General features: G+C 46.2%; 1 protein-coding gene across 1 annotated transcript in view; it reads right to left on the bottom strand.

The window, feature by feature from the left end:
- Nucleotides 1-13,198, bottom strand: part of LOC142563698 (synaptotagmin-1-like) — a 244,283-nt gene extending 231,085 nt beyond the window's left edge. The window contains exon 1 of the mRNA XM_075674296.1: nt 12,565-13,198. The gene's annotated coding sequence lies outside the window, so the exon portion shown is untranslated. The remainder of the gene's footprint in view (nt 1-12,564) is intronic.
- Nucleotides 13,199-13,542: the final 344 nt, after the last annotated feature.

Genomic DNA, 13,542 nt, shown 5'->3' with positions numbered 1-13,542 from the left:
AACAACCTGCGTGGCGCAACGACTCTCACAATGGCGAGGTCAACATCCAACAACCTACTCTCCAGGCAGGTTAAAATGGGGAGCACTCTTCTCAAGCCGTTCCACGTGGATCTGGGATACTCTTCGATGCTAGAGAAAAACGCGCTCTTCGTGAAAGAAAAAAAAAGCCTACATATGCTTATAGATTGACCTTTGTCGCTGATAAGTGCGAGCGCGGAACCAAATACTGTTGACCGCCACCGCTTAAATTGTGCGCGTCAAAGAGCAAACTTTGAATTATTACTAGAAAAAAGAAAGAACAGTGGGGTTGTTATGCTTCTATTGATGCCATCACATCCGCACAGCTCAATGGCTGAAAGAGCAAACTTTGAATTATCACTAGAAAAAAAAAAGGAACTGTGGGTTTGTTATTGTTACGTTACTGCCATCCCATCTGAACCATTCAATGGCTCAGAGGTTACTGCTCTCGTCAAAGGTCTACTTCCATAGCCCAGGTTTTGCACTCTAGGCACGCCAGCCATGTTGTATGTTTAGCTATATTGACCACCTTGTCTGATATGAGCTACTCGAGTGAGAATAATTGCATCAATAAAACGTGGAAACAACTCATCATTATTTATACTGCGCCTGAACTTTATTTGCAGGATATGATGGTTTTTTTTTTCTTTGGTGGATTCGCTCTTTCTTTACGCACCCTATTTCTCAGTTAATATTAGGCAATAATATGTCACAGAACAAAAATCATTCAGTGGCCTAAACGGCTCTCACAATTTAGGCTTCCTTTTCTGTCCCCTAGCCATGGGAAAGATATTATTCTTGGTGTTCTGGGTTGCTAAGACAGTGGCAGAAATGTACATAAAAAGGTATTCGCGATTTGAAGTATTTGGCCTGGAAGTAAGAAAACAAGGCTTATCAGGCTCTTGCAAAGCAAAAGTTATCAGATAGATGGTCCTAAATCTGCATCCACAATCCCCAGTGCTTGTCTCTAGAATAAACATTATTTAGTTGGTTTCGTTTCCCGCCTTTCCGCCTTCCTTTGCTACATGCCTGTGCAGCCTTCTAAGCCCTCCTGCCGAGAAGGGCGCGTAAATATAGTTATCACAACCAAAGTGATGATTGTAAAAGAACATATTCATTTTTGCAACATTATACACTCAGTCATAATCATTGACCAATAAAATATTCCAACGCACACCTTGCCCAAAGCGTTCTTTAAAAGTAAAAAGAGGTGCTGAAACCTGTGTTATTCTTTGTGTTATTGCAATGCGCAAAGAGTCTTACAGAAGGTCCTCGACCAAGCCATATCAGTCACGTGACACGCTGTCCAAACTCGGCCCCTTCGAATCCGGTTGTGTCTTCGCGTACGTGCACTCGGGAACCCGCGGTATGTAATGCGAAACATCTCAAAGAACTAGTCGAGACGTTGGCATAAAAGTATACTTGCAATTGCACAGCCTAATGGTTACAACATCCGACCGTTGTGTTGGGGGGTTGAAATGCAGTCCAACCATCGTGCACGGAGTTCCGTTTTTTTTTTTTTTTTAGGTATTGGCTATTCGTGAAGACAGCAGCAACACCCCGCCGCCACGGTCAGTATAGTGCGGCCGGACTCGCAAAAAAAAAAAAAGAAAAGCTTCACATTAAAGGACAAGCCGTGTTGCTGGCGAAATTAGGCTGAGCGAACATAAGGCTAAGCGACGCCGCCCAGGAGGTGCTCTGCTGGGGGCTACCACGTTCTGCCACATTATCATCTCAGATAGAATCATGGAGGGCGCTGTTACGAGTTCGGCCGGCTTCACCCTTCTTTTTCCCTTTTTTACTCGAAACTCGAAAGTGGGGGAATTCGGCAGTCTCTGAAACAGCGCGCCGCGGTATTCAGGCAGTTTCTAGTCGTAGACTTGGCTCTGAACCGGCGTGTCACTTGTTGGGAGCCAAAGTTCAAATAAAGCCTACCCAAATGTGCAGAACATTTCTTCTTGGCGTTTTTTACGCTACTCTTACCTGAGCAGAGTCGCAACGTTAAGATAGGTAAAAAAAATACATATTCATTTGCACACACCCGAACTCACATCCACACCCGCACTTACGTACACCACTAGCACATCACGTGTATAGGACGAAACAAATAGACAATAAAAAATATATTTATTCGCAGTTCTGACCCCAGCCTGCCTGGTTGTGAGGAAAACATTCACCGGCTATACATAACTATCTTGCCGTTTTTTACGCTACTCTTACCTGAGCAGAGCTGCAAAGTTCAGAAAGGTAAAAAATGCATATTTATTTGCACACACCCGAACTCACATCCACACCCGCACACACGTACACCCTTTGGACATGACGTCTATAGGGCGAAACAAATAGACACTCAAAAAGTACTAATTCGCAGTTCCGACACCAGCCTGCCTGGTTGTGAGGAAAACATTCACCGACTATACATAACTATCTTGCCGGTGTTCGCTTAGTGCGCAGCTCCCGAAGAAAATCGGCAGGCTGTGATGTTTCACTTGCAAGCGTGCACAAAGTTGGGAAATCGGAACACTTCGTGCGTGATTAAGCACGACTTTGTTGCGGAGTGCAGTTTCGTTTTTTTTTTCTTGTACGAACCAAGAATGCCTAAAAGTGTCAAGCTAATAGTTTAACTCCCAGTCCCCCTCTTCCCCTCCCCGGTCGCGTTTTTGTGCCCACTGAGCAAAGATGATTGGTTAATGGTCCATATAATATGGCTACCATCATTTGTCCATTTTATTAGCCAAGCGCACCACAGTTCTGCGTATCGTGCCGCATGGGTGCGTCGTCCCCGAAAAAAAAAAAGAAGGAAACGCGCGAATTTCGGAAGCGTACACGACAACACCAACGACGTTTTAAACACTTGCTTGAACAACTGACGAAACAAGAAGAGAAGAAAAAAATACAAGCGAAAATTTCGCTCCTTCCAATTAGATTGCCTTTAAATTTGCGGTGCTTTATGCGTCATCAACGATAACGGACTCAGTAAGAATAACGCACAAGGTGAAAAAAACCGCAGACAAGGGGCCTTTCAATAGTGATATTTTTATACTGCCGTTAAGTACCGTGGACACGAAATTTCGCGGACAATAATCGTCAGGTTGACTAATATAGATTGCGCAAATGTTTGCAGCAATCACTAATTACCTATTTCGTTCAAATATACCACCGAATACAAAAAGTGCCACCCTGTAGTACTAGATAAATTAATGGTTTTCCGAAGAAAGTAGCATTGTTCAGCGGCAGAAATATGGATGGTGCGTTTAATTATAGTCTGAATACTGGTACCGAAAATTGATACCATAGTGGCCACTTTCACGAAAGTGGCCAGATGCCTATGGGTTACACTTCTTACCAACGCTGAGTTTCTTGAATTGGGCCTAAGTATGCAAAGTGCCTGCGTCATATGTTACGTGTACGGCATAGAAGCTTTTGCAAGAACTGTCCGACAAGATGCTCGAGAGGGAGGAAAAAATGTGGCGCCGGGATACATGCATACACCTAACTATATCGTCTTCCGTTATTTGCCACATGCTATAACCATCATAATAGTGATGATTACAAGTTTTACGCACTTGTAATTATTTTACGAATTTTACTCTTATCCCTATTTTTATCATGCATCAAGAAAGAGGCGTCGCTGTCTACAACTCGTTCTTTAATTCATAGATCTGTTCGAAAATTTTTCAAACAATTAATACAGAGCTAAACGATAAGACACTACCGACAGTTACACACTCGACTCATAGCGATACATCAAAATCGAGAATGCAAAGCAGCACGTTTTCAAAAGCCACAATGTGCCAGGCAGACCCAAACAACTGCCGTAACAGATGTTACGTGCTTACATAAATAACGAGACTGGTACGAAAGCAATAACTATAGCAGCATGCAAAAGACTATCGTTCTGTGTTCAGGAGTCTATGTAGAACTTAAGAAGAGCAAGGCGTACGCAGCGCGGACACCAGAACGAGAACGACAACACGTACTTGCTCTTCTGTCCGTGTTCTGTGTGCCGCCACTCCGTTACACGAATGCCTACCAACTTGATCAGCCGTGTGTCCTTCATTGCCAATGCCCACCTAGGTATCCACAACTTTCATCTTGTCTTTTGATACTGTCAGAAAGAATTATCTGGCTGAGTCTACCTGTTCGCAAAAGTTTCTCACAACAAACAAACGGAAAAGGAGCTACGTTTAGGAGAACCCGATTAGGTCGGGAACAGTCGGCTTGTGGGACCGAAATCTATTGACAGATTTCGCGCACCTCGATTTCATGGAAACGAAGCTAGAGTTAGCCTGTCCATGTCTGGGATCAGCGCAATAGTTTGGATGGTGCAAAATTATTAACTTGCATCTATCCCTGAACCGCGCAAACAAGCGCTGAAATACTGCGTTCTCAGACAAGACAGATGTAATCTTCTAAAGTCAACTGGTTCGCAAACCTTCGAAAGAATAATGCATAGACAATTATGCCCTTACTCCTGTAAATACGGATGAAGTTTTTTTGTGTGTGAGACAGCTATGATAGTTATGATAGAAACCGAGGACCAATTTACTTCGAAAACCCAATAGACACTTCCGTGTACGCTAGTTGTTTCTTGATCTTGCATGTCAGGTTGCGTTGAATAGTTCTAGAACACAAATTAGAAGAAGGCACAACCACGCAAAATATGTAGAATAACTTCCCATCCATGGCCGATTTAGACTGCCTCAAATTGTGTAGGATGGAAATGGGCGACGCGATAGATTGAGTTCAAAGCGGTCTAGGCACCACATGCTACAGCGGACATATACTTTTCGAAAGTTATATGGCAAATGAAGGTAAGTAATACTATTAAACCGAAGGAATCATGGCACAAGGATCGGCGACACGATCAATCTATTCCATAGGTGCCCTTTGTAAAGCTATCATGCAGAACCAACTGCTTGTCCTTTATAACTAAGTGCAATTATCCTCACGGCATCTCTTAGCTTCATTTGACGTACGGTATTTCTCCGTATACGCAGTCAGAACAGACGGCAAGCATTAGCTGAAAACGCAGAGCGCTTGTTTGCGAGAAAGAGATGGCACGCATTCATACAAATAAAACAAGCCTTGTCACCTACCATGGAAAGAAATAATAATTATTGTACTCGCGTCTTTGCCATGGCGGAATTTTGTACCACGAAGAGTGGCTGAAGTGACTCGATCCGAAGACATGTCAGTGCCATTTAAATTTGAGGACATAATTAAACTGAGCCTTCAAAAAAATTCATTCCGAGGCGAACGGTCTTATTAACCCTTAAACTGGCAAGATAAGAAAGACCTGACCTAGAATGTTTGTATGGCTTTATTCCTTCTTCATACTGTTGAAATACATCCCAGATGAAGTATGAAAGGGCTTTTCTCAAAGCTAGGTGACATACAGCGGGTCCAAAATATTGTTGACCAGCTGATTAGCGACCAATGTGTGCACCAAAACTTGTGTTTGGTACTTGCTTTGACAAAGCAAATGTGTGTTCTGGGGATCCACCTCAAAGGAGAAAGAATAATAGCTTTCTTAAACAAAGGAAAAAAATTCGCCTTAGCGATAACACGACCACCACGCTCGCTAAGGCGATACCGACGAGGTCTTTGAGTTTCCTAACCAAAACATGTGCTCCTGCTCACGGTCGACATTTATGTGATTACCACATGAGAAGGTACATAAATGAAGATAATTCAAAAGGCACAGACTAATATTTCGTTTTGTACCATTATTGCAGTCACTTTTGTAAGGTCAACAGTATTGTTCAGCTGCCAGTTAAAGGGTTAAAGACAGGAGTTGCATACATTAACGAACCATCAAGTTAAATTTCAGGACTTAAGTCCGATATTTTATATCTTCACGCAGTCGAGTACACGGGGAAGCACCGCAATAAAAGCGATTGCTTTGAAAGGTTTTTATTACAGTTACTTGCTTCGCTTGGAAAAATGTTAACTGGCCATTTGTCTAAAAGAAGTGGCAGTTTCGTCCAAATGGCCAAGCATTGACAACAATTGCAACGTTTAACGTTTCACTTGGGAAACTCGTTCGGGACCTCTGCTCTGGGATTCAGCCACGTGGATGTGCGCTCTGCAGACCTGCAATTTCATTAGTCTTGCAACTTGAGGCTCTGTGAAATTTGTATACTTTCTTTCTTATGTGTGCTTTCCTAGTAATGATTATTGATTCTAGATAGTAATACTGCATCCATTTTAGCATACAACATAGCCTTTGAAAGAACTTACTCGGTAGGTCCGGAAAGTTTGTTCGCTTATTATTATTATTTTTGTTTTGTTGTAACTCGGAATAATGCACCCATCCATTGGCCAACCCCTGTAGTGGTATAAGGCACGAGTTCCATGGACGACAACGCCAACGACGACGCCTCTGATGGCGTTCATAGTGTGCACTGGCAAGACATGTTGGTGCGAGGCAGCATGCCAGGCGTCTCTTGCGGGGTAGAAGTAACAGCGCTACTAGCTGGTATACGATACATCCACGAAACGTCTATGAAACGCGGGCTGTTCTTAAGGGTGTTCGATTGCGCCTGCTGAGGCAAGCGTCCCTGGCCTAATGGTTAAGTAAGACGCTTCAGCTGTGCCGGCGGTCCCTTGTTGCAATCCGAGCACAGAAAAATTTTTGTATTGTTCATTAGCCGCAAGACAAACACACACACACGTACACACACACACACACACACACACACACGCACAGAGATAGATAGATAGATAGATAGACAGACAGACAGACAGACAGACAGACAGACAGACAGACAGACAGACAGACAGACAGACAGACAGACAGACAGACAGACAGACAGACAGACAGACAGACAGACAGACAGACAGACAGACAGACAGATAGATAGATAGATAGATAGATAGATAGATAGATAGATAGATAGATAGATAGATAGATAGACAGACAGACAGACAGACAGACAGACAGACAGACAGACAGACAGACAGACAGACAGACAGACAGACAGACAGACAGACAGACAGACAGACAGATAGATAGATAGATAGATAGATAGATAGATAGATAGATAGATAGATAGATAGATAGATAGATAGATAGCACAGCGGGCACGACATTGAGGTAAACTTCATTAAGGAGTCCACGCACATCAACAAGGGCGCAACGATCGTATACATCGAGGAAATTGTTTAAGCCAGCAATGCGTTTGTCCTCTTGGATTCTGCCGCGTCTACTCCGACGACCATAGTTCCCGAACCAGACTTCGCCATAAATACAAGTCTCACCTTGAGTATGCAGCAACAGCTCAGAAGTGTTCTCCGACGATACAAAGACTGCTTTTCGATGTCATCGAGCATTCGACAAACACCAGTTGCAAGGCATTGCATAATAACTGAAGCATGTGCTCGACCACTCCGCCAGAGCCTTTACCGTGTTTCGACGCGAGAACGTGAAGCTATGAGGAAAAAAGTCGACGAAATGCTGCACGACGACATCATATAACCGTCGAAAAGCCCGCGGGAATCTCCTGTAGCCTTGGTGCAGAAAAAATGACGAAATCCTACGTTTATGCGTCGATTATAGTCGACTAAACAAGATCACCAAGAATGATGTAATGCCCCTCCCACGCATAGACGACGCATTCGATCGGCAACGCAACGCTTAATACTTCTCGTCGATGGGTCTCACAACTCGCTACTGGCAAATAGAAGCCAACGAGCGGGATCGCGAAGAGACCGCCTTCATCACGCGAGAGTGTGCTGCTCAGCAACTGAAGTGCTCCAGTACGTGATGGACAAAGTGTTAGCAGGATTGTAGTGGCAGACCTGTCTTGTTTACTTGGACGGCGTCATCTTCACCGGAAATTTCGGTGGTTTGTGCAAGTACTAGAGGCCATCAAATCAACATTCATCACCCATCAAGTCATCTGAAGCCGAGAAAGTGCCGCTTCGCTCACAATGAGCTTCTGTTACTGGGCCACTTCATCAGCAAATCTGGAGTCCGCCCCAATCCGCAGCAGACAGCTGCCATCGCAAAGTACCAGCAGCCCACGGACAAGAAAGCAGTGCGTAGATTCCTAAGCATGTGTGCCTACCACAAGCACTTTGTCCAGGACTTTTCACGCATCGCCAAGCCGCTGACACATCTAACTAAATGTGATGTCCTGGAATTCAAGTGGGAAACGCCGTAGGCCGACGCATGTCAAGAACTCAAACATTGAATACAGTCGCCACAGATACTTGTGCACTAAGACGAGGACGCCGATATAGAGATCCACACTGATGCCAGAAGCCTAGGCCTCGGGCCGTCCTAGTCTACAGGAAAGGCCGACTTGAACGGGTAATAGCTTATGCTGGTCGGTCGCTGTCAAAAGCTGAAGTCAGTTATTCTATGAACGAAAAGGAATGCCTCGCCATCATTTGGGTTACAGCAAAACTCCGCCTTTTATGGCAGGCCGTTCAATGTCGTCAGCGACCATCATGCGTTGTGTTGGTTAGCGAATTTAAGGACCCTTCAGGACTCCTGGCGCTGTGGAGCCTCAGACTTCAAGAATATGACATCACTGTAACCTACAAGTCAGGATGAAAACACTCTGATGCAGGCTGCCTGTTTCGCACTTCCGTGGACCCTCCACCACAAGTTGACCAAGACAAGGATGCCTTTTTATGTAGAATAAGTGCAGATGACTTTGCCGAGCAGCAGCGAGCGGACCCGGAGCTCAGAAGCGTTGCTGAATAGTTGCAAAGCAGGACCAACTTTGACCAGAGGGTATTTAGGTGCGGATTGCCTTCGTTTTTGTTACGAAACGACGTCGTGGTGAATATCTTTCCCCAGGCCGCGCAAACTACCTTCTCGTTGTGCACGTAAGAGCCCGGCCAGAAGTACTGCACGCCGTGCACGTTGATAAGATAGCCTAGCACCTTGTGTTTTCCTGTATGCTCGCAGGAATACAATACTATTGGCCGCGCCTGACCGCCGAAGTCACCCGTTACGTCACTACATGTGAAGAGTGCCGGTGACGCAAGATAGCACTGACAAGGCAGGCGGCATTACTAGAGCCGATCGAGCCTCCTTGCCGACCGTTTCAGTAGACCGGTATGGATCTGTGGATAGTCGTGGCTACCGACCACCTTACTCGCCAAGTTGAAAGAAAAACTCTGCCTAAAGGCTGTGCTGCCGAAGTCGTTAAAGTCTTCGTCGAGAACATCCTGCTGCGACATGTGACCCCAGAAGTCCTCATCACCGACAGAGTAACAGCTTTCACTGGAGAGCTCACCCAAACCATTTTGCAATACAGCCGGATAAGCCACACAACCGCAACTGCCTATCACTGGCGGACAACTAGTCTTACGTAGCGCTTGAACAATACCCTCGCCGACCTGCTTGCAAACAAACACAAGACGTGAGATGCCATCCTGCCGTACGTAACCTTTGCTTACGACACGGCGGTGCAAGAAAAAGCAGATCACGCCGTTCAAGCTGGTCTACGGCAGAAAACTTACGACCACTCTCAATGCCATGCTGCCACACATCACCAATGAAGAGAATGTCCACGTCGCCACCAATCCCCAGCATGCCGACGAAGCCCAATAGCTCGCCCGCCTACACATCAAGAACCAGCAGAGGACTGACAGCCGACACTACAATCCTCGAGGACGCTGCGTCGATAACCAGCTCGGAGACTGTCTGGACTCCGATACGCCGACGAGGACTTAGCAACAAGCTTTTACGACGTCCTTTCGGATCCTAAAAGATCATCCGACGTATTGGCGCCCCGGACTACGATGTCCTGCCAGATGGCATTTCGCAATCGCAGCGGCGACGCGCACGACCAAAAGTCATCCACTTCGCGCGTCTTACGCCTTTCTAGCCCGCTGACGAAGTTATGGACTCAGTTTCATTGTTATCGATGCTTTTCTTTCTTTATTATGCGTGGCTCTTGTGTTTAGAGCATCGGAAGGATGCTTTTCAAGAGGGGGATATTGGCACGTGTGCCTGTTTATCTTTCCCGGGTGACCCCTCTTTCACCAGCTAAGAAAGGTTAAAAGTTATCCATCAGCGCAAGACGCCGCCTGCATCTATCGCAGTTTCTCGAGTGTTATCGATGGTTCTATCCGTTGTCTGTTCTCACCGAACCTTGCGTAATCTGATTCTGTGCGCGACGCGAATTGGGTAGTACTTTCTGGAAGAGAGGCGGGCACCAACGGTCATTCTGGAGCCCTCGATGATGCATGCAGAAAAGCGGACGCGCTTGCCCCGCAGATCATATTTCGACGATGGGCCTCTGTGTTCGCCGCTTTCGTTGTGTCTTTTGTGGGCACAGGTTCGCCCAAGAAAAAGTCACTGTCGTCATTCACAATTTTGCGACTGTTATCTCCATTGTCAGAACGTGACAATATATATATATATATATATATATATATATATACATTAGGACCGTAATGGCGACCCCGACGGCGAGAATTCGTAGAGAATGTCCATATAGTTACTATCGCAATAAAAAGAAACATTTACGTTTTGGTCACTTCGTCGAAAAAGTCATGTCGTTCGCTAATAACGCAAACAACATAGAGGCAATTACTGTTAATACGTTGGAATCGGGAGGTAGTGAAACTATCTCAAGTAAATATATTTCATCCATTGCACTGGTTAAGCCGTGTGCCATGGAACTTTGAATATAATTGATTTTACCTCTACGTTCTAATTATTCCTGCTCGCATTGGCACTGACACCATAGATGTTATTGCCAACGGAGAGAAATAGTTCAACGCTTGTGAGTTCACATAAATTGCATTGCTGTGTTACAGATGTTCCGTTGAACGCTCTCTTTTCTGTTTACAAAGCACAATGATGACCGTTTATTGAAGCACCAACTTCGTCTACGAAAACCTCTTCCGCTACAGACGTTATAGCTGTTATTATTTCGACACAGGACATACTATCTCACATGCACAGATTAGACACGTACGAACATTATCCGAATACAGACATAGAACAAATACTGAACGGAATATTCAGCTAAAGCTGGAACACTTAATTTTTTTTTTCTAGCGGTAGCCAAAAGTGGATTTTTGTTTCCTGTATCGCAGGATATAGCGGAACAGAGCCACGGTATATTCGTCCATCTGAAGCGCTGCAATCACAATTACGTAAAAATAGAAGCAGCGAGGTCACGCGGGAGTCCTTGTAATGACATGTCCGTCAGGCCGTGCGTGGAGGTGAGCAAACAAAGCACCGGAAGTAAAACACACAAAAACACGCAAACAGACACACACACGCACACCCACACATGAATAAAGTGAAATAACAACGCGAAGCAGAGCGAAATTATTTCTCAGGAACCCACAACGCTACAGTGTGACGCCACGTAATGCCGAAGGTAGCATGTTTGCTACGTTGAGTACGTTACCTGAAAATTCTTATTCAAGCATGGGAAACATAACGCGTAGCGTACAGCGGCAATTTCGACGTGTCCGAGCGAGTTTTGAGTTACGAATATTTCAGTAACTGTATTAGTAAATAACTAACTGCAATACCAATAAGGTGTTTAACAAATACTTTTTTTTCGTACCAGTGTACTAGGCATAGCAAGAAATAGAGTTGAAGAAACCGTTCTCATTATTCTTAACGAGGAAATGTGTTTCGACATTGATCGTGATCACGATGATTGATTGATTGACATCCCCCTCTGAAACGAACCGGTGACAAATAGTCGCCTAGGCTGCTTGAGTTACTCAGGTATGCTATACATGATTTTTATTCTATCATCTTTGTATACAGCTATTTAACCTTGTTTTATCTCTGCTTCCAATTTTTTCTATCTACCTTGTATCGCTACCTACGCCTGTAACGGATTCGGTCGTATTGACCCCACCAATATTCTAAGCGCTCACTGCTTATCTAAAGTTTTAAACGGTTGATGTTCCCGTGTATTCTATATCCAAGGGCTTCTGGAAGCTGTAATTTACCTGCGGGTTTCACTGAGTGAATAGCTTCGCTTTCTGTTAGGATGTACTGAGTGGTCTACGGATATTTGGCTGCAGCAGCCGCATGCCTCATGTTTTTACGAATATTTGCTCCAGTATGCTTTTTTTTTTGCGCTCAGGCAACCAACTCGAGTCTCTAGTAGCAAGGCACTGCCCTTTGTGTTATCGTGCGTACTTTGTCTTCTAATTTCTTTGTTTACCCTGTAAGTAGTTTCCAATTACAGGGTTACATTCGTTCTAAGCAACTTCGCTATAAAGCTGAAACTACGTAAGAGGGCCTGTTTTTTAGCACCAGCGTTTCCTGGTAGAGCATGTACAGAAGAGGAGGACAGCATCCTTCGCTGCCATTGTTTTGGCCAATGCTCGTGTCATGCGCTTACCGCTTGTTTTGATACTGGCAACCACTTTCTCAACGAGTCATCAGCAGAGCAACGTAACCGAAAGCAAGAGCGTTATGACAAGGCAGGGGCGGGACCCACCGCCACGGCGTCGCTTGTATGCTTGCCAACTCAGCGCAGAAATACCGAGAGAAGACGCGCACAGCCGGCCCGCCAGCGGCAGCTGCGCTCTAGAAGGCCTCACCTGTTGAAGCAACGCCGACTCCCCGCGCCGCCGCTGCTGCGTTGGAATCGCTGCCGCGGGCGCGTGTTGTTGCTCGACGGGCGACGACTCCTAGGTTCCGCCGACGTCACATTCTGAGCGACTTCGGTGGGTGGGTCGCGGTTCCTCGGACTGTGCGGCCTCGGCGTCGGGCGCCCGACGTGCCAAGCGGCGGCGGGAAGGCATTAAAACACAGTCGACGACGGACAGTGCTGCGCTGGCGATTGGCGATGTGGGTTCTTTTGTCGTCGTCTTCCGGCGAGCGGCTCGAAGATATCCAGGAGTAGACGGCTGAGAAAAGGAGGCCTAAGCCAGGAGCACGGCTCGATGGCGAGATTTAACCACGAAGCGGACGACGATCTTCAGGCCGGCACCGACGGTCTCACGTTGCGTGGCGTATTACGAGATGAACTTAACGGCGGCCGCGATCGTTGTCATCGCAGTCCGCCGAACGTACTCGCTCAGCTGCGAGCTCTGCGCGAACCGCTCGCTCTCTGCGTCACCGTTGCTACGGCCGCTGCCTGCTGGTGCCGCGAGGGTAGAGCTCGAACTCCCTTCCGTAGCAGACGCCGACGCCGGACGCCGAGGTGAGGGAGGAGAACGAGCTCGAAGTCGGGAAACGGAAGCGCCTGTGCGCCCCCATGACGGGTGCGCGGCCTGGCGGCGCCTGCCGCGTTAGAAAGGCGCGACGATTTTCCGGTGAACCTGGCGAAGAGGGAATTTCAAACAGTGGCAGCATGCGCGCGATGGAACGAGACATTCGCAACTGTTTTTAAAGCGATGCTGTTTATGCGCGCCCTGTGCCGTCGTTGTTGGACTTCGCTAAACCAGGAGCCACGTGTCCTGGCGAAAGAGGAAAAGAACAGCTCAACAGCGGGAAGGGGGTTAGAGTAACCATTTTCCCCTGTAAGAATGCTATACGTGAATCTTATGCGGCTGTCACACGGTGCATTTTCGGCG

This window comes from Dermacentor variabilis, chromosome 11, assembly GCF_050947875.1.
Source record: "Dermacentor variabilis isolate Ectoservices chromosome 11, ASM5094787v1, whole genome shotgun sequence".
NCBI classification, from domain to species: domain Eukaryota; kingdom Metazoa; phylum Arthropoda; class Arachnida; order Ixodida; family Ixodidae; genus Dermacentor; species Dermacentor variabilis.
Note: the sequence above shows the minus strand (reverse complement) of the source record. Positions and strands in the feature narration are given on the sequence as shown.